A 20,209-nucleotide genomic window follows, 5' to 3' on the forward strand; every position below is an offset into this window, starting at 1 on the left:
TAACAACCTCTGAGGTGTGCTGTCGAAGGAACTTGTCCGAACTTGTCGTCGCGAGTGACAACTTGTCTTCACAAGTGAAGTGCAACTGTGGAAACTCTGAGGTGCGCTGTACACTCGAAGGAAAAGAGCTGCAGTTGCTGCTAGTAAGCTGTATGTTAACTCTAATAAGATTCAGAGCAAACGAAGCGAAGAGCAAGCTGCGTTTAGACTAATAAAAATGAATGCCGACTTGCGAAAAAAAAAATGCAATCTGGAGATTTTGTTTGCTATCTAGGGATTTTTGAGGGGTCATTCTAGGGATAAAGCGTTGCCTCATAGCGTCCTCGATAAACACGCACCGGTGTTGCCCCCAAAACCGGCGCGGTGCACAGTGCCCCACGACGGTGCGTATTGATCGAGGACAAACGGGGCGGTTCTACCCAAGCGCCATCTCTTAATCTAAGAAATAAACTCATAAAAACGTTCACAAGTAACAATACAGCACTGTTATGAGACACAGCGCTATTTGAAAGTGGTATTTATTGAAGGCCAATGATTATATGTACGCACAACTTAAATCCGTCACACATGCGGAACAACGTACCGCCACCGCTTCCACTAAACAGCTACATACAAGCTGCTTCTAATCTTCGTTTGAGCCATAATGCGAGTGCCTGTTTTGTTCCGCCCTTCCGTTACAGCAAAACAAGTAGGTCTTCATCGTCTAGGCACTCCGGTAACAGTTCATGATAATTCGATCGAACGAAACGAATGTCAATCCCCAACTTTCTGGCAATGCATGCAGCCGTCTTCGAAGTACACAAAGTTCGCGTCCTCATTTACAATCACTGGCCGTTGTTACCGCCCGTTAGGAGACTGTCGCATCGTTGCCCGATGAATTCACAAGCACGCCATCGTTGTCAGCAACAATACACAGCTCCGTCCGCCTTGACACGAGTGCGGCGATGCGCCGTCGCTGCAGCAGACGGCGGAGGAAGCTCCTTCGCCGGCATCGTCCGCGATGCATCTCGGGACTGCACGCCGCACGCACCATCGACTCTCTCGGTGCGCGGCGGTGCAACCAAAAGTTGCCCCGCGACGGTGCACCCCGGTTTATCGAGGACGGACGGTGCACACCGGTGCGGTTTATCGAGGATGAAAAGGCGCACCGGTGTGCCCCGGTGTGCACCGGTGCGGTTAATCGAGGATGCTATCAGGTTGGCATCACTGCAAGGGAGTCGCCCCACGCCCGAGCAGCGCGTCAGACGTCTTCTTTGAGTGCTCCCCCGTCTATATATGTAATCCCAGTTTTTTCAGTTAATTAAACATCTTTTTAAATTCTCAAACCCCAGTGTTTTCCCACTCAATATGAGCCACGATCAAGCTGACACAAGGGAAGGTTATTTACAGCGCCAATTCAGGTCAGTAGCCAGCGTATACAACGGCGCTCCACGACAGAACCGTGTTTGTGTTATTGTTTCCTCTGTTCGCGCAACCACACTACGGTTACTTTTTCGGTTGCCCTTCTTCAGCTCGGTTGGTGTTGTCACTAATTAACAACGCATTCCAAACGTTATTAGCTGTTGACAAAAGTAAACGCAGTTCCACACAGTTCGAAATCTGCTGCGGAGTGGCGGTTGTCTTTACGAAGATTCCGTTTAATTTCGGCTTCTATCTTGTTAGTAATGTTAGAGTCGTCTTAGCGGCTAATTGGGATACAGTTTGTTCAGGCCGTTCGGAATTCTCCAAGAAAGCATTTCCTTCTCCTCCCCATCCCCTGCTTAAACAATAATAACCTCAACTTTCAGAGTACGAAAATCGCATTAAAGAATTCTCCTCCCCATCCTCTGCTTAAACAATAATAACCTCAACTTTCAGAGTACGCAAAACGTATTAAAGAAGTCAGTGCGAGTGAATGCAACCTTGCTTTTGATAGCTTTCCACGCTTTCGCTTGGAATGTGTGGCCGAACTATGTACACTTCGGGGAACTAAGTAGGGCAGTAAGCGGGATGCGTATTGACCGTCTTGACATTGCTTTTGGCATCACCCGCGAAGTGCTGTGAATGCATATTCTTGTGTCGCCTTTTGGTATCCATTCGGTGCCGTGAATGTTGCTACAAAAAGGTTACTGCTGATAAAACAATAGTGGCGGAAGCGGTAATACCTTGTGTTATGCAACTACTACGACGGCATGCGATTCATCGCAGCGCGTGATGTGTATGAACACTGAAAGCAAACGTTTTAGTTTTACGGCCCTTCCTGTCTGCGCTGCGCACAAACGGTAATCGTACTCATAAGTTTACTCCTTCCACTGACAAAAAATGTCATGACTTTCTTACTTCCTTGACTTTTCTTACTGCTAAAATCATTTCTTGCGACGCTTATTCTCCCACGGCTGCCCGAGCGCGAAACCTGTACAGAACGATGGCAGGCTGCCTTTCGCGATTGTGGCTGTCCTTCGCGCAGCAGTAGCGGTGCTACCACTAATTCTTTCCTGTAGCCTTTTGATCCTTTCGGACCCTGCAACTTGCAATTATACACAACGTCGAACCGCACGCAGCGCGTGTGTTTTTACTTGCGCTGAACGGCCGGTCGCGACATCCACCGACCCGGAGTTGCTATGCGGGGGCGAGAGGCGGCGCTGGAGTCGCGCGCAAACTGCAGTGTCCGGTGCCTATTGGTAAAACGCGCCAGGTTCGAACATAATCGCCCGCGAGATGAACTTACTGCGAATGGTTAGCTGACGGATCCGTCCGTTCGCCTCGAGCCGCCTATGATAATCCGTAAGGCGCGTGTCGCCCTACCCTTATGTCTGAGCCATGGGGAACGCGGGAAACAATTGCCGTCACGGCTGCAGTGAAGAGCGTTTATTTCGCGCTAGGTTCGCGCTGCGATAGAAGGTAATATGAGATGGCTGTGATCGCCAGATGAGGTGAAGGTGGTGAAAGTGATGAAGGCACCGACCTGAACGGCGGCAGCCGGCAGCCCGGGAGTGTATAGGAGTTTCCTAGTCAGCACAGCCAAGTGACGCATGGCGCCATGTAGGGGCATGTTTGAAGCTATGGTCACGTGCATGTAGCCCTCAATTTAATCGCTCAGAACCGCTTGGTCTGGTTGTGTCTTTATTGTTTATTGAACAATAAAGTTGTTCCGCTCCTGCGAAGCAAACGTCCTATAACCCGGGTTCAAATCCCCTCACCGCTTTTTTTTTTTTTTTTCATTTTCAGGGGTTTCTTTTATTTGAATATTGACAGTTTTTTTTTTATCACGCATATAATCTATTTGACATCTTTATGCATTATAAATGGGATTTCGGGTATTTCCGGTGGCTTTTGGTCAGTTTCAGCTACTGATTCTTGTACGTTTTTGCGGCTTTTCCCCTTTTAGGTCGGTTTCGGCTATTTTTGTTGAATATTTTCCTACACCGCTGTTTTCAACCATTGCAGGTCCGTTTTGGCTGTTATTTATTTCAGTTCGAGTGCTTTTGTGTGCTTTAGGTACGTTTATGCTGTGATATAACGCCCATAAGCAAGCTCCGGTGACGGCCGGCTGTACTGACTAGGAAACGCATACACGCGGCCGTGACTTTGAGACATAAAAAGCTACCGATGCCAGCGTTTGCGCTCTAGACCGCTCCGGGACTTAGCTCCTATTTTGTAACGCAATGGCTACGTCACCAAAAACTGACAGGGAAGCGGGTGAGAGAAACATCAGCTTTATTTACTTGTTTCTCAGCAAATAACGCATCGTTGCTCATCGAACGAAAACTGAGAGAGCTACGAAACCTACGATCTTTCAGTTAAAACAAAATTTCACTCATCCTTTAGTGTCCCTTTGGACCCCATACGCGAAACGGCTCCGCGCCAGCAACGTCTAGTATTAGTACTTTAATTTACTAACTCTTCCATCTATATCTATATCGCTCTCTCTCTCTCTTCGTGTATGTATGTATGTATGTATGTATATATATATATATATATATATATATATATATATATATATATATATATATATATATATATATATATATATATATATATATATATATATATATATATATATATATATATATATAGGGAATCAGAATAGGAAATCAGAAATCAGGGTTGACAGTCAAGAAAACCTCTTAAAGCAAAGGGGAGGATGTGGTAGGCCATTGAAACATATAAAGAATTCGGATAGAAAGAAACAAAGTGGAGAAAAAATTCCCGCCGGGTGGGATCCGAACCCACGACCTCCAGAATGCCGGTCTGGTGCGATGACCACTACGCTACCGGCGGGGCTATTTTCCCTCCCCTTTCTGGGGTATTTATGCTCAGGTATTTTTGTTTCCTGCGCTTGGGGGTGGTAGCCAGCGCCACGCGGACTACTCGGGGTGAAGGGAACTTCTTTTTAACCCCCGGGCCGTGACTCCAGTGTCTACGACATGTCGAGAGTGGTCGACCAGCGTTGAACCCACCAAGACTGCCAGAACAGCGGCCCTCGCTATGCATGTAGCGAATCAGAATAGGAAATGAGGGGCTCGTTCAAATAAGACAGAAATCAGGGTTGGCAGTCAAGAAAACCTCTGAAAGCAAAGGGGAGGATGTGGTAGGTCATAGAAACAGATAAAGAATTTGGACAGAAAGAAAAAGTGGAGAAAAAATGCCCGCCGGGTGGGATCCGAACCCACGACCTCCAGAATACCGGTCTGGTGCGATGACCACTTCGCTACCGGCGGGGTTATTTTCCCCTCCACTATCTGAGGTATATATGTTCAGGTATTTTTGTTTCCTGCGCTTGGGGATGGTAGCCAGCGCCACTCCGACTACTCGAGCAAGTTTTCCCATTTTTAGGGTGACCGCCTCATTGTTTACACCTGCGCGCCTGCAAAAACGTCCGCCATGCAACGTTGCTTTCAACTCGGACTTCCGTTCGTTTGTAACAACAATACTGCTGCCTCTTTATTTAAATCCCACGCGTAATTCAACGAACACTCTCCGATGTGAGCCATGCTACACGAGAATGTCGTAGCCGCGCTGGGCTAAAAACTGAGAGCGAAAGAGGGGAGCTAAAGGGGCATGGAGGGATGATTGAGCACAAGAGGGGACCTATCCGCGCCCTGGTGATTTCGATATACTCCGGGAAGCGAAAAGCGGGGGCTTGGAGAGGCTTAGAGAAGCGCCCCGGCGATTGCCCTTGAAACTTTGCTGACGCTGAGGCGTGAGTGCTGCGGCTTACCGAGCGGAGGTAAAACGAAGGCGGTGCTATCACATGGTCTGTTGACAGAGCGGTGCTTAGAGGACACGATGCGAGGATCGTTTAATTGATTCGCAAGCGCTGCTCCGGCAAAGTAGGCGTCCGGGCTTAAATAGCAGGTCCGTTAAGCAAAGGTAGGGAGCAAGGTTTTTCTTCTGCTTGCAACGAGGCGAGGGCTTTCTCTTTTCTGCGTGGTCTCCTGTGGCTTCTTTTTAGGGACGAAGCACCTTAGGACCTCGCTCTGTCCGGGGCTTGGCGTCCGTGTACACAGTGTTGCGAACGCGTGAGGAGCATTGGATTGGATTGGATTGAATTGAGATGGATTGGATTTGATTAGATTAAATTGAATTGCGTGGGATTGGATTGGAATTGTATATACTGTACACACGCGTTGTCACTCATTTGCATGCGCGAGTGGGCAATGCCACGGCTCAGTTACGGTAAGAACGATCCTTATTGCTTCGCCCACTCGTCAATATTCACTTCGTGGAGATGCATGAATTTTTTTAATCCCCTCATGTGGGAGAGCAAAAGGAAAACAGCGAATGGAAATACTAAAGAAAGCAAGGTTGTTTGGCTTTATAGCAGACATCTTACTCTTCATTATCCCGCGCTACTTTTCTGAGGAAAGAACTTGCGAGTAATTGTAAGATGAAAGTTTAGTTTGTGTGTTAACTTTCGACGTAGCACCAGAAGAAAAAAACAAAGATGAAAAGAGAGCAGGCGGGATGAACTGTAGACGTAAACTACTTCGTTACTGGACAGAATACACCCACCACAAGACTTGCGCACAGAACACACACGGAAAGTAGACACTTAAGCACCACCAAATGCTACACTTCGGGAGAGTTTCAGAGCGTGGTGGGAAGAAGACCGATGGGTGAGCTCCAACTTTATAGCCAACTTGCATAACGAAACGAAGTATTTCTCGTCATTGCACTTCTTTTGTTTTGTTATTGTCACCCAATTCGTTGTGGTAGCTGTATTAGGTATGTCCAAACCGCCGCGGTGGCTCATTGGCTAAAGCGTTGTGCTTCAGAACACAAGGACGCGGGTTCGATTCCCGGCCGCTGCGCCCGCTTTTCTGATGCAGACGAAAAAGAAAAAAAAATGTGATTGATCCCTCTTTCAGAGGAATCGGTAAAACACGAAAGTTAGATGTGGTTTCACAGGATCAGTTGAATGTTTATTCTGCATCGATATGAACTTGCACATCGCTATTTATATTTCGTCGGTATGACACCGTCAGACTTATAAACATTAGACACTGGATTGCACGCACCGGAGCACTGCGTAAACCCGAATGAAACCACACGAACTCGCAAACCATGCGAACGAAACCAAACGGGTTGCCAGCGAATCGTTTGGTGAACTCACGCTCCGCTGCAGCGAAAGAGCATGATTTGCGGGACTGTCTTGTGGGTGTGCTTGGCGAGCGACAACCTGCTGGCGAGTCGCTTTGGCAAATGTGCGAACACTGCGTCCCTGCTCCCTGGGGTGTACGGCAGACGTACAGTGTACTAGAAGTCAGACGTTGCGTTGCAACGAGCTCAGCTGGCGCCAACTGTCGGCGCTCATTAGCGTCGTGATGCACTCCTTCGCTTCACCTCTCTTAGACGCCAGCACCATCGAAATATAGGTGGTTGTAGGAAAGATATATGGCGCGTTAATACAGCTGTCTTCGCACTTTCTGGCGATGTCATTTCCGTGACGGATATGACGTCAGTCATATCTTGGTGGATCTCGGCATAAAATACTTGCGTGTTGAAACGCCCACGTGTTCGAGATTTCGGCGCACGTTAAATATCCCCAGGTGGTCAAAATTAATCCGGAGCCCTCCACTACAGCGCGCCTCATCGCCTGTGTAGCGTCGGCGCGTTAAACCCTACAATCAACCAATCAATTAGGTTTGTACAGTAGAGAAGTAGACCAAGTCTATCGTTCGTCTTGTCCGCTATTCCCCTCCCGCTTGAATGTTCTCTATTAAGTGCAGAGCACTTAAAGGTGCACTGACACAAAAATTTTGCATCTTGTTTTTTTTTGTTGCGATAAGTCGCTAGTGACCTACTTATAACCTGTAGGAACCTCATTTGCTTCAGCGTGCGACGGTTGTTTAATTAGAGGCATTTTCAATGCGGCCAGTCGCAGTTTCGGTTTCAGCGAGTGCCGCGAAACGATGGATTTTGTGGATTTTGTGTGAACAAAGCTGACCACGTGACCGTCGGTGGGATATCACAGAGCAGAGCCGCCGTAGCACTGTCGAATCCGCATCGACGGCAGTTTCTGCGAATGCCCCCACGTACTGATCTCGCGAGGCGCTTAATTAAAAAGCGACCGTGGATGTGACGCAGGCGCTGCGAGTGCAAATGCTACCGCGGCTAAAGAACGACGCGCGACGCTCGAGACGGTGGGTGGCAAGACGCGCGCTGGGAGCAGCCGGCCGGTATGCCTACAGGTCCTCCTACGGATGTGTTCGGCTTAGCACTGCGGCGGATATTCGAGTGCCGCTCTCGTAAGCGGTGCATATGACAATTTTTAATGCAACCCTCCATCGCATCATTAGCTCCTTTCTCATGTAAGCCACCATGGTCGGGACTTGGGGACAATTTCGTGCAGTGGTAACAAGCTATCACTCGAGCTACCTGCGCCGGCCTGGGCCACTTCGCGGCCGTGGCCGCCGCCTGCACAGCGACCATGCGGCTAGCTCAGTGGGCTTTTCGTGCCTCCGGCGCGTTTTCGCATCCAATGGTAATAAACAGTAATAGAAACAGAGTGCCTGGAATTGCTGTAGAACTTTGGTCGCGGCCAGCTGCCCGATTAGCTGACGAAATCACGGCGCCTCCGCCGCCAACGATCGGGTCGTTCGTTCTCGAGAGCAGAAGCTCCGCCCTCCGGCCCTCCGATTGGAGCGGCGAGCCGGGCGAGCTGGCGAAAAACGCCGGCAGTGCGGAAGCGGCAAACACAAACTCGTGACGTGTTTGGATGTTGTGTATTTACACAATAACCTCGGGATGTCGATTGCGCGTGGTCCTCTGCTGGCTGCTCGGTTGCGTTTCGCACACTTTAGAATTGATTTTAAATATGTCCTAGGCTGTATTCGCCGCTGATATTTTGCAGATGATGTATATGTGTCCCCACCAATCTATCTCCGAAGTTATCTCGCCTTCAAAATTTTGTGTCAGTGCCCCTTTTTAAGGGGCCCGGCTTGTCGTCGCAGCTCGTCCGGGGTGACGGTATCTACCCACGGCAGTCATGCGGCGTCACGCACCAAAATAGGGGCTTCCAAAAGGTCACCGCTTCCACTGGCCGGAATCGAACCTGAGTCCCTCGCGTAACGAATCCGATGTCAATCCCACTGCACCGCGCAGGCACACGTTACTCATATGAAAGTGTCGGGGGTGGTCTTTGCGCTGCGCCTTTCCACGGAGGCTGCCGTTGGGAGGCCGCAAGGAAGTGTACTTTACCCTTTCAGCCCTGGGGGTGTCAATCGACGCTATCACATAAAAGTTCCTCTGGCTCATTGAGAACAAAACCAAAACTGCTAGTTTTGGGGGGAATTGTCCTTCAATATTTGCCAATAGCGATACGTACCACTGTTGTTTCATTTTACTGGAGCAGCGCGCTACAAAGAAAAAAAAAGCTCTTGTGCAGTCTAAAATACGATTTTGAGGCTGAAAAAAAATGGCGGTTTTAGTTTTATTAGCTTGCTTGTAAGTCTACAAATACTTGCACTACGAAGCTAGTTTTTTTTTGGTTTTTATGTTCATGTAGTCGTAACATTTAAGAAAATGTGCAAAAGTGATGTCTCTGGTCAACTTAAATGTTTCAATTGCCAGATGTCCTAATCATTTGCCTCAGTTATAAATGTGTTTATTACATTTACTTCCAGCTGTTTTTTGTTTGTGGGATAACGTCACCCTCAAATTTAAGAAAACACACAGAAAAAACTGTTTTGCTTGAAATAAAGAACTCAGGGCTGAAAGGGTTAAAAAATGAAAAAAAAAAGGAATTAGCGCATTAGTTACCCCAAACTGATGAATTCTAAATCAGCGTTGATAGCCCTTTCTGGGGGCTGCAGTGCCCTCTGTTGACTACTTTCGGTATCAACGCCAGTCTAGTACTGAAACTAGTCAACAGAGGGCGTCACGGCCCCTTTGGTGAATCACTGCTCCGCACTTGACAACTTTCACGTTGAGTGGAGCTGCTTTGTTTATGTAGTAGCCATGTTGGAGTTACGAGTGACCGCACGTTTAAGATGTGTCAACTTCGTTGCGGAGCTACAAATCGCGCCAGCATGAACGGAAGCGTTTATTCAACTCAGATTAAAGACAGGCTCGATTCTCAGTGACGGCGCTATAATTTCACTAATTAATTATACGTGCTCTACATGTCGGAGCCCGTGCCTTTATAAGGCGTTCGTAGACCCTGCGTCTATAAAATGATCAGCCCTTCCAAGTACTATATCTGCATGTGCAAATCGACATTGAAGCCACGTTTAGCCAAGGACAGTATTTTAACCTCACTCGCCCTCATTCTTGCAACCCTTATGCCGTGTGCAGGCTATTTCTAAATTTATTCGGGGGCCGTAACAAGACAGCAAAACAGGCATATACGTAATCTACCTTCAGACGTTCCTGCGCTTGGAAAATTGTTTCATGTTTTCGAACAGTTCTTATTTTATGTCCCGTTCCTCCTGCTGAATTTGAACGCAGCTGCGCTATTACTTATAACAAAAAACACAAAGAAACGCTGGATATCTGAGAGCGAGGATACAGCGAGGGAACGAGAGACAAGAATAAACGCTTGGCGGTTATATACTTCCACAAAATTTCTCCGTCCTTCGGAGCCTGTTTTCGGCGAAGGCTAAGCGATTTACTTAACCCTTGATTGATCACATCGTGAGTCTGACAGCGCAGATAGCCTCCCAAGGGGTTGAGGGAAATTATAAAACCTGGAAAAAGGGAAAGTAACGAAAAAACAACCGCAGGAGGCCTGACATGCTCTTTCTCTTTACTGGGCTCGTCGCTTGCAGCGCCCCAGAGACGACTGGAGCCCCGCGCAGCGCAAAGTGAATCGTCAACGCTCTGCCCTAATACCGCCGGTGCCTCGGCCGACGCGAGATATTTATGGCGGCACTTGCAGGGCACGCCAGCAGGGGTGATGAAAAACAATGGGGGTATTTTCATGCGCAAGCCTTAAGTGCCCCATTGTGCGATAAACCGTCGTCGTTGTTGTTGCTGGAGTATTTGTTGTCGTACGGTACAGAAAATGTCCGCGGCTTCGAAAAGTAAATAAAAGAAAAACTGTGGTTGATTCCCCTGTCATAGGAATCGGTAAAACACGAAAGTGAAATGTGCAGCGAAATAGCTGAGCATGATTTGAGGGTCGGCGGCTGTCTTGTGGGTGTGCTTGGCGAGCGACGTCCTGCTGGCGGGTCGCTTCGGCAAAGGTGTGCTGGCGTCATTTCCGGGACAGATATGTCGTCTGTGTAATCTTGGGGTATCGCGGCATAAAACACTTGTGTTAAAATATAAAACCCGAAAACGAACAGCCCTTAGTATAACGTGCTGCTGATAATGATGATTGATGATTGCTATTGGTTTCCCCTTTGAAGCGGGGTGATGACATGTCATCTTACCAAAAAGGACTAATACAACCATGTTTTACACTCTTGGTTGAATACTAGCGCTGCTGTTTAGTACTAAAGGTTGCTTTTCCGCAAGAATACCCTCTGTGCAGGGGTGCACCCTTTACAGGGCGCTTTTTTTTTTTTTTTTTAATTGCGAAAGTTTGCTGTGCAGCATAAAACGGTGGAGGCGAGTGTGTTTAAATGTACATAAACAGGAAGTTTTCACTAAGAAAGTCTAAAAGGCTCTGGTGATACGGCCCAAAGAGCCAGCGTCTGTAGTCGGGAGGTCGGCCTGGGTTGAGTCCCACACTATGTAGTACCTGCTGTCGGGAACGTTGGAGGCCACGGCAAGTCCACAGAAGATGGTGGATGTCTGCGGTCGATGCCGACGTGGTGCAAAATGGGCAAGTCCGGCCAAACGGAGCCCGTCGATCCGGGGGCCAGGTGTGGGTGACAGCTGGTGTAAGAGCAGCCCCGACGCGAATCCTTCGTAGCGCCACCTCCTCACGGCGGGTGAGCCCACCAGGGAGGTTTGATCCACACGGTGGAATAAGTGCGCGTGTGGAGCGCCGAAGGTCTTCTTTGTCGGTGGCCAGCTTTGACATTGCGTCAACTGGAAATAAGGGCAGTGGATGCGTCGTTGGATGTATACGGGTCGCCGCATCCGCCTGTTGCTGTCCAGGGGTCGATGTCCTCTGGGTACAGGGCGCTTGCTTCGTTGGACTGACGGCACTTCCGTGACTGATATGATGTCAGCGAAGTCTTTGTGTAGCCTGGAATAAGACACTTTCGTGCTAAAATGGCTGTCGATTGCGATACTCCCTGATTCGAAATTTGAGCGCAGCGGCCTCGGCCACGGCGCATAGCTGCTGCGTCTCAGGAAGTCATCGCGTGATCACCGAGCGCAGGACGGCGCGCGCGACTCTGGCGTCATCTCGAGCGCGTCACCGCTGCCGAGCATGTTGTAAATCGTGTTTTAACCTCCCGCGCAAATGTCACGGGGTTCGGATGAGCCACGAAGTGAAGAGGATGGCGGAGGACCGATGTACTGTCGGTCACAAAATAAACCGGATCAGGGGAGCAGTGCCCGATAACTATCAGCGCGATGCCTTCGGGCCGAGCACTTGCTGTCGAGATAGCTGAGGGCGCATGCGTGTTCCAGTCCAGTCAATGCATGTCAGTTTTCTCGATTTCGGTCGCAGCGCTTCGTTTCTCTTGAATGCGGCACTCGGCGGCGCCGTGCGCGCTGCTCCGAGCGAGCGGCACGATTTTTGGCGGCGGTCGATAGCGTGTGGCATATACTTCAACGGCACCGTTCATCTTTGCGATATGCTGTCGGGCGCTCCTTTTACTGTCATCTCACTGACTACAGAAAACTGTCATTCAAGCACTGTGATAAAGAACTGGTGCTGGTTGTTATGTGACGCACATGCAGTTGATATCAAGCACTGAAAACTGGGATGGTTTATTCGCTTCATAAATAGGCAATACAGTGAGTGGTTTACTACAAGCCAATTAGGTGCGCAAAAACTTGCCGTAATTGTCCATTACCTCGCGAATGGGGGGGAGCGATTCTTAAACAGATTTTACAATTTCTGGACGGGAGCGAAGGCGTTCCCATTCCTCAGCAATTGCATTCCACAGCTCGTCAGCTGTGCTGCCTCGGTAATTTCTTTTGGCTAGGCGCATTTTCATTTTTCCCCCAACATTATCGACGGGGTTCAGGTCTGCCCCGAACGGAGGCCACCGCAGCTGAAGCTACGCGTGGTCCTCCAGGGGAGCGCCCACTGTTCGTGCTGTGTGGACAGGGCTTCGGCCTTGTTGAAAAAGGAAACACCCGTCCACGAATGGGTCATCCATGAAATATATAGGGCAGAAGAGTCGTAGTACTTGGGAGCGTTGAATCTTTATCGCGAACTTGCTTGAACGCCAGTTTTCTGTGCAGCCAATAAGATGGCGATAAAGGGAGCGCCCGACAACATATCGCAAAGATGAGCGGCGCCGTCCCGCGCGTAAGCGCATGCCACACGCTATCGGCCACTGCCAAAAATCGTGCCACTCTCTCGGAGCACTGCGCACCGCGCCGCCGGGTGCCACATTCAAGAGAGACGAAGCGCTGCGGTCGAGATCGAGAAAACTGACATACAGTGACTGGACTGGAACACGCATGCGCCCTCAGCTACCTCGACAGCAGGAGCTCGGCCGGAAGGCGTCGCGCCGATAATTATCGCGCACCGCTCCCTTGGTCTGATTGATTTTGTGGCCGACAGTACGTGCAGCACGCAGCACGTGCTGGGCTTCTGTGTTTTTCGTAAACTTGAAAAAAACAAGACGGTTGTTTTCACGGATGCCTTCACAGATGCCTTCACAGATACCTTTCACAGAGTTTACGTTAACGATTTCCTTTTAAAACTTATTGTTTTGTCCGAACTTTTCTAGCAGCGTTTTCTTGTTTCTTGTTTTAACGCTTCTTGATCGTCTTCCCCATGTTGTACCCGTAATGTCCATCATTCACCACTCATCAGCGTGGTCATCCCCCCCCACTTGGCATAGCAAGCCTTGTCACTAGCAGGGCTGACCTCACCAGTTCACATTACACAACTCTCTCTCTCTCTCTCTCTCTCTCTCTCTCTCTCTCTCTCTCTCTCTCTCTCTCTCTCACGAAACGTCAAGGCGTGGTTTTCCCACACGTGTCTTGCGCGGCCTCAGCATACTGCCCTTTCCCTCACACTTTCGACTTTCTCTTCTGCGCGCTCTGACTCCTCTACCTTCGGTGTCCTCTTCGTTCACTCGGTTACATCGAGGGACGACGGCGCCTTGAAACCACAGGAGCGGGCGCTTAAGAGCTTGCTCTCTGAAACACGTTTGATCTTGTGTGGAGACTGTGCCCAGTTCTTCACAGTAGGAGCCGAACACGTTACCACCGTGCTCCCTGTGCACGTTTCCCGCGGCGGATCAAGGGTTAGCCTATAGGGCGCGCCGCGTGACTGGTGAACGTGACTGCATGGGAGTAGAACAAGTGCATGCCAGACGCGCGAAATTCTGATTCTGGGTAAGCGCTGATGTCAAGTGTCGACAGCCAGTCGTCCTGTTGAAGTAATCCGCCTTAATGTAGTGCTGACACGAAATTCTTGTGTTACGTTTTTTTCCCGGCTATAGGTGACTACGAGCCCACTAACCATAGAATGTCACATTAGATTGTCGAATGCAGCGTAAATAATCACTTACAGCTCCGTTTATTCGTGTCAGCTTCGGTTTCGGTGAAGCGAACAGCGAGGTAGCCGCCATGTCAGGAAGGCGCAGTTGATGTCACTGTTCTCGTCGCATCACAGCCGATGCCGGTCTGGCCGCCCGCCAGAACGGCCCGACTGGCCGTAGTCGCACGTGACGTCAGTCTCAAGAACTGTGACGTGATGCACAAGATGGGAAAGCGCGCGCCTACAGCACGGCGGCCGCCTCGACAATTCACGGGAGCCCTGACGTCGGCCGTTTTGGTCGAAGCGCAGATGACGTCAAGAGCTTGATCGACGGCGCGGATGAGCTTTCTCGTGCGCGCGAGGATGAAATTGATTTAAAATATGTTCATCTGAACGGCTACGGTTTAAACTTCCGATGAGGTATTTCCACATACAAAGAAAGCTGTTTACATAGTTATCTGAGCTTTGAAATTTCGTGTCAGTACTCAAAAAAAAAAAAAAAAGAACGAAGTGAAAGCGAAAAAAGCGTCGCCAATAACATGTAGCAGTAAAGGAGCCGTTAAGTATCGCCTTCGCAGCGTGTAAGCATACTTAAGTACACCGAGGAATTTTTGTTTCTTAGTTCGGGCAAAACCGGTGAAGCGTGCATAAATTTGGTATTGTGTTTTGTAGTTGCGAGGAGCGATAACAACACTTGCGTATTTGAGGTAGTTTTGCATTGTATTTATAATTACATTGACTTTTTTGCTTACTGTGTTTCTGTTCGAACGCGAAATTCATGGCGTTCTCAAGATCATGAACATGTATGCAGTTCTCACACACATGCTCTTCACGAGAGCAAGGAAGTGAATCTTCTTCTTCTTTTTTTTTTTTTTTTTTTTTGAACCGTTACCGCCAGGTTTTAGCACCAGAGAATTGTAACCTCTTTTGGGTCGTATGTGTACTTTTCCGGGAAATTGTTTATACAGTGGACGCGATATCGGAGTACGTATTAATGTTCTGTTATTCGCAATAAACACCGCGAACTTAAAAATACGTTATTTACCTGTTTAACGGCCCGCATCCTTGGTTGTCGAAGACACGGGCTATATTGACATTTATGCTAGCAATATTTATGCAAATTTCGCTTTATCCCGACAATGCTTGTTTAATCCTTCAACGTATAACACGCGTACGCGCAATTCGTTTCCGGCAACGGCAAAAGATCTGATATTTTTGTTCGCGCCATAACAAAAATAAAAGCGTTCCTCATTACCCCGGGGGAAATGGTAATGGGAAACGTTCTTTTCGCGAGTTAGAGGCTTAGGTCAGTGGGTTGGTTGGAAAAACAGTTCGCGTAAAGTTCCGGCTTCTACAAATTTGATATGACTACCGCGAAGCCGCAGTGTATGTGTATGTCTTATTCCTGGATTTTGTCGTGTCGTGCTCCCTAAGAAGAGTACGTTTAGCGGCAACTTTTTTGCCAATGCTTTCTAGCTCTGAATCTTTCAATCTTAAACAATAGTGCTATTGGCGGCTAAGACAACTCTAACATTACGCCGAGTTTAATTTACTTGTTGCGAATAGTTGCTCCACAGTGAAGTCGAAACGAGACAGAATTACCGTCTGCTGTCAATATAGCGGCTTTTACGCGAGGGGTATAGTTACCGAAAATGGCTGTAACTCGTGCTTTCAGTAACTGCACGGAAACGGATTATACGATGTTGGACTGCTCAACCGACCGCGCAACTGTGAAAAGTTTTATGTGGGCAGGTATTGTGATGAATAACTATCAGGCGGTATTTTACCACAAAAAAAAAAACCTAAAACAGCCGCTCCTAAACCATTCCAGCCGCATCACAAAGCTTCCATTTTGGTCTGCTAGTACAAAGCTGCAGTGCCTCCAAGTTTCATTAATCTGATTAACTAAGAAGTATTCCGAATCGCAAAATAGAAAAATCTTTTGTTTCTTGCGCTCGGTGGCACTGCGCCCAAGTCAATACGGTTATAAATAAAGTATTGACAATTTGAATTTCAAAGCGCGCTTTTCATTTATTTTATAATGCCAGTTTCATTGGTACTTCACCAGCTTGGCTGGCCAATCATGTGAGCATGGCTGACAGTCAATTTTTTTTTATCCGGTGCTCGTTGCGGCAAGTCGTGCTTAAATAGAAAATAAAGTGCGTAGTACTTTTGAAAAAAAAAAACTTCCATTTTCACCAGCTTCAGCAGAGCCCTTTGGTGCCCCACGAATACACGAGAAGGTTAATGGCATTGTTATTTCGTCGGCTTATATTACTCTTGCCGGAAAGACGGCCTCTGGGAACTAATTTAAACCCGGAACGCACTTCCGTTGCCGGCTGACAAAAGGACGAACTCTGTAAGAAGCGAAAGTGGAAAATGAACACACAGTTTCCCGAAGTTAGGCTTAGGCCGTTGGGAATATTAAAGCTTGCGGCAGACTGCTGTCGAACCGCGTTGAGCTCAAATGAAGCGACCCATTTAATATTGAAACTACATTTTCTCATACCTTTCGCAAATGCTTCTTTAGCAGACGACACCTTAATTGCTGCGTTTGAACCCCGGGGGGTCCCAACATCTGACAGGGCTAAGTCGAATATGTTTATCTTTGGAAACTGAGATATTACTCTGTCGACGGAGGAAATAAGGTCGCATTGTAATTAAACCTAATGCCTGCTTTGCCTTCCGGTAATACTTCCAACTCGGGCCGACAGTACGAGTAAATCAGTTAATGAAGCGTCCTACAATAAAATTCTACTTTATTGGGTGCGCGTATGACTTCAAAATGCAAAGATTATCAACTAAAGCCAGCTGGTGCTGTTTCACGTCCGATATGGTAAACGCATATGCAATTAAGCAATTATATTAATTTATGTATCAATAATTCAAGCAATTCCTTAATTCTGGAGAATTAATCACGTTTATTACGTATCAGTGAATCAATTATGTAATTTTTGTTTTGAAATTCTTGATCGCTAAGTAACTAATTATTTCAGTTTGCATTTTCTCTGTAACACATACTTCTAAAGTTAGGATAGCGCCGTTACTCTCCTCAGTGTTACGAATGCCTTCGAACTACTTTTGGCACCTTCCAGATGCAAGTTTACTGCCCACGGCTGATGGAAGTGTATTGAGTGCCGGGTTTAACGCGCCGACGCTACACAGGCGTTGAGGCGCGCCGTAGTGGAGAGCTCCGGATTAATTTTGACCACCTGCAGGGGTCGTTAACGTGCGCCGAAATCTCGAACACACGGGCGTTTTCGCTTTTCGCCTCCATCTGAAAAGCGGCCGCCGTGGCCGGGAATCGAACCCGCGTCCTTGGGCGGCTCAGCAGCAGAACGCCATAGCCACTTAGCCACAGCGGCGGGTGAACCCAATGGAAGTAATCGCCTGGCTTACCGCACGCGGAAGCCTACCGTGTGACGAGATTAATTCCTGCGGTGTTGTAGGCGCAGATCTCAACGTATACGACCCACCCGGCTTGTGCTTGTCATCCAAATGCGTTTTCCGAGCGCCAGCTCCGCTGGAGCGCTTCAACTTCCACTCATCTTCCAAGCACCCTTACGTTCTACCTTTCGTATGTGCAATGCTTGCGTTAAGCTAATTCGCCAGGTTTATGCGCGAAGCTTTGCTCGTTCATAGGCTCAGTGTCCGTGAAGGTGCGAAACGTCTCGTTCAGCGCTGCACGTTCGCGACAGCGTAGGCCCTTTCGCCAGATATGTCCTCCCGGGTGCAGAGAACGATTTGACGATTGTGGGCGAGATTATCCGGGTCGTTTAAGCGGCTCAGCATGATTTATTGTTTCCACAGAGGCCGTTGTGTCATAGCTTTATTTTTTCTGTGGTGTATCTGCAGCCGGCTGCCTCAAGCAACGGTTGTGTTGCAGAAAGCAGGTTGCGATAGAGCTGACGAGGACGAAAATGATCTTTTAAGAAACACCCGCCGGGCTGGCTCGGGGGCAAAGGCGCTGTGCTGGTGATCCGAAGGACGCGGGTTTCATTACCGGCTGTGGAGGGCACTTTTCAGATGGAGCCGACAAGCGAAAATGGCTGTCTCGAGATTTCAGCGCACGTTAAAAAAATTAATTCAGAGACCTTCACTAAGCCGAGCTTACAAAAAGTAAAAAACAAAAAAACGGGGGTCATAAAAATACAATAAAAAGTTTGGCGATTAGCTACCAAAACGCTCTTATTTTTTTGTGCACGTATACCTGACGTTAAGATTATGGCGTTACATCTTCCGAAAATCTCACCTAATTACTCCTTGTCTTTTCTGCGCATTAAAATAGCCGGGATAAAATGCCGGGCCTCTTTCAGTAATGGGCCCTAAGGAGGCAACAATTACTTGGGGCGTGGGTTCGCGCTGGCTTTGCCGAGAGCGCACACGCTCTTTGATGAGGAACCAAAAAAAGAAAAACGAAATGATGCGCGCGTGTATTAGGGGAGTAGTTAGCTGTCGTAAAATATGGGCGCTATTAGAGAACAGTAGCGGGCGAATTAAGGCCGCAGAAAGCAGTCGTTGCTGGTGTCTATGGCGGCGCGCATCAAGCCGACATATCGCACCAGCGAGCAGCTCGCGTCGGCAATTTAGAACGAGCGTACACGTGTACACTTCTCAACGCAACCACGCGTCCTAACGACAAGCGGATTCGCGAAGGGCGGGAACAAACGTTCCGGGGCCGGCGTTGGTTTTCTCGTTCGCTCGCGCCATCATTGTTTGGATGCAGCACTTGCAGTGATGGCTGCTTAGTGCCCTTATGCAAGCCTCGAGGAAGATAAACACTCTGCTCTGTATGGACAGCTGCTGCTATCTTGCGGCCTCGCGGTTTTCACCGCTTCTCGTGATACGTGCGAATCCGACCACGAATCCGCTTTCCGCACTCCGATTCCTCAGAGGTGGTTTAATAGGATCTAGGGCTTACAGTTACCGCAGCAATGAAGTCTGTGCGCCAAGTATTGCTGTGGAAGGGTGTTAACGAGAGCGCGCAGTACAGTCCATATAGCGAAGGCCGTTCTTCGCTCTTTTTAGGGTGCCCGCACGGAAAGTCGTGGGAGCTGATCGTCTGTCGGTTCCATTCTTTCCGGCTTGAAGCTTCGTTGCATCAGCGTTGCTGTCGCGTGACGGTAAAAGTGCGAGTCCTTTTTTCCATTACTGTCACAACCACGGCAATAATTAACACGAGGGCGCTACTGGACTCATTGAGGGATATTCTCTGGACGCTATAGCCGTCCGCAGCTGCTGTGGTTATGAGCCGTGCTTATCAAGCACTCGCGGAAAGACGCCATCACCGCTAGCAGAAAGCGAGCGCCCGCCTGAAAATAGGTAACCGGTTTAAAGCGCGAAGGCTCATGGGTACCTCGTCTACTCCCGTTACTTCTGGTTCGAGATCTCGCCTGGCCTCCCGTACGCCGGCGGCCTTCAGGCGCGTGTGTGCGTGTTGTTTATTTGTCACAAAGCGCTTACCTTTCAGAGGAGCCACTAGTCGGATTCATCGTTGTTATCATTGAATGCGCGATACATGAGCGTTTTCTTTTCGGTGGAAACATAAACAACAAGCACACGCACGTGTGAAAGCCGCCGGCGTTCGAGAGGCCAGGAGAGCTCTCGAACCGGAAGTGGCGAGGCTCCGCGGAACCAGACAATGAACCCATGAGCCTTTCCGCTTTTTACCGGTCACATATATCGAACCGGGTGCAGTGACGACTGTCAAGAGGCTTTTCCACAATGTCACTACGGCGAAGGGAGAAAGGATACGTGATTTCGGTAAGCGCCTCGCTGCGCAGTGAAGTTCGTTCTTCCTCCGTCAGTGCTCGCACGGTGCTCGGCAGACACGTCCGCTAGCCGTGCTCGGTACTGACCCCATCACACCAAAACGTCTCTCTCACTGGAACTGACGTCGGCGTTAACATTGCGTCACCTAACTACAAGAAGTGGCCAAAATTCATACTAGGCGCTGAAAAACCAATATAAGGTCTGTAGTGAAAAGAAACGAGCTAAAATATGTCCTAATTTTAAGTTTTACCCATAAATAGCGGCTGTTAAAAAATGTTTTTTAAACCGCTGCACGGTCTTTCTGCCAAAATGGAGGATGACACCACACGGCAAAGCACCGGACCCGCCATGAGGCTCACAGAACATACGCTTGAAAACAAACAGGACCACCCC

The 20,209-nt window shown here is 48.7% G+C and overlaps 1 protein-coding gene and 1 non-coding gene across 7 annotated transcripts in view; one reads left to right on the forward strand and one right to left on the reverse strand.

Moving 5' to 3' along the window:
• The window catches only part of LOC144145047 (sodium/hydrogen exchanger 3-like), a 349,094-nt gene that overhangs the window by 199,013 nt on the left and 129,872 nt on the right, over positions 1-20,209 (forward strand). The window lies entirely within an intron of this gene.
• Positions 4,188-4,260, reverse strand: Trnaa-ggc (transfer RNA alanine (anticodon GGC)). The gene has a single exon. It is a non-coding gene; the product is annotated as a tRNA-Ala (tRNA).

Source organism: Haemaphysalis longicornis, unplaced genomic scaffold (assembly GCF_048455015.1).
Source record: "Haemaphysalis longicornis isolate Haplotype H1 unplaced genomic scaffold, Haemaphysalis longicornis Haplotype H1 scaffold_7, whole genome shotgun sequence".
In the NCBI taxonomy this organism is placed as follows: domain Eukaryota; kingdom Metazoa; phylum Arthropoda; class Arachnida; order Ixodida; family Ixodidae; genus Haemaphysalis; species Haemaphysalis longicornis.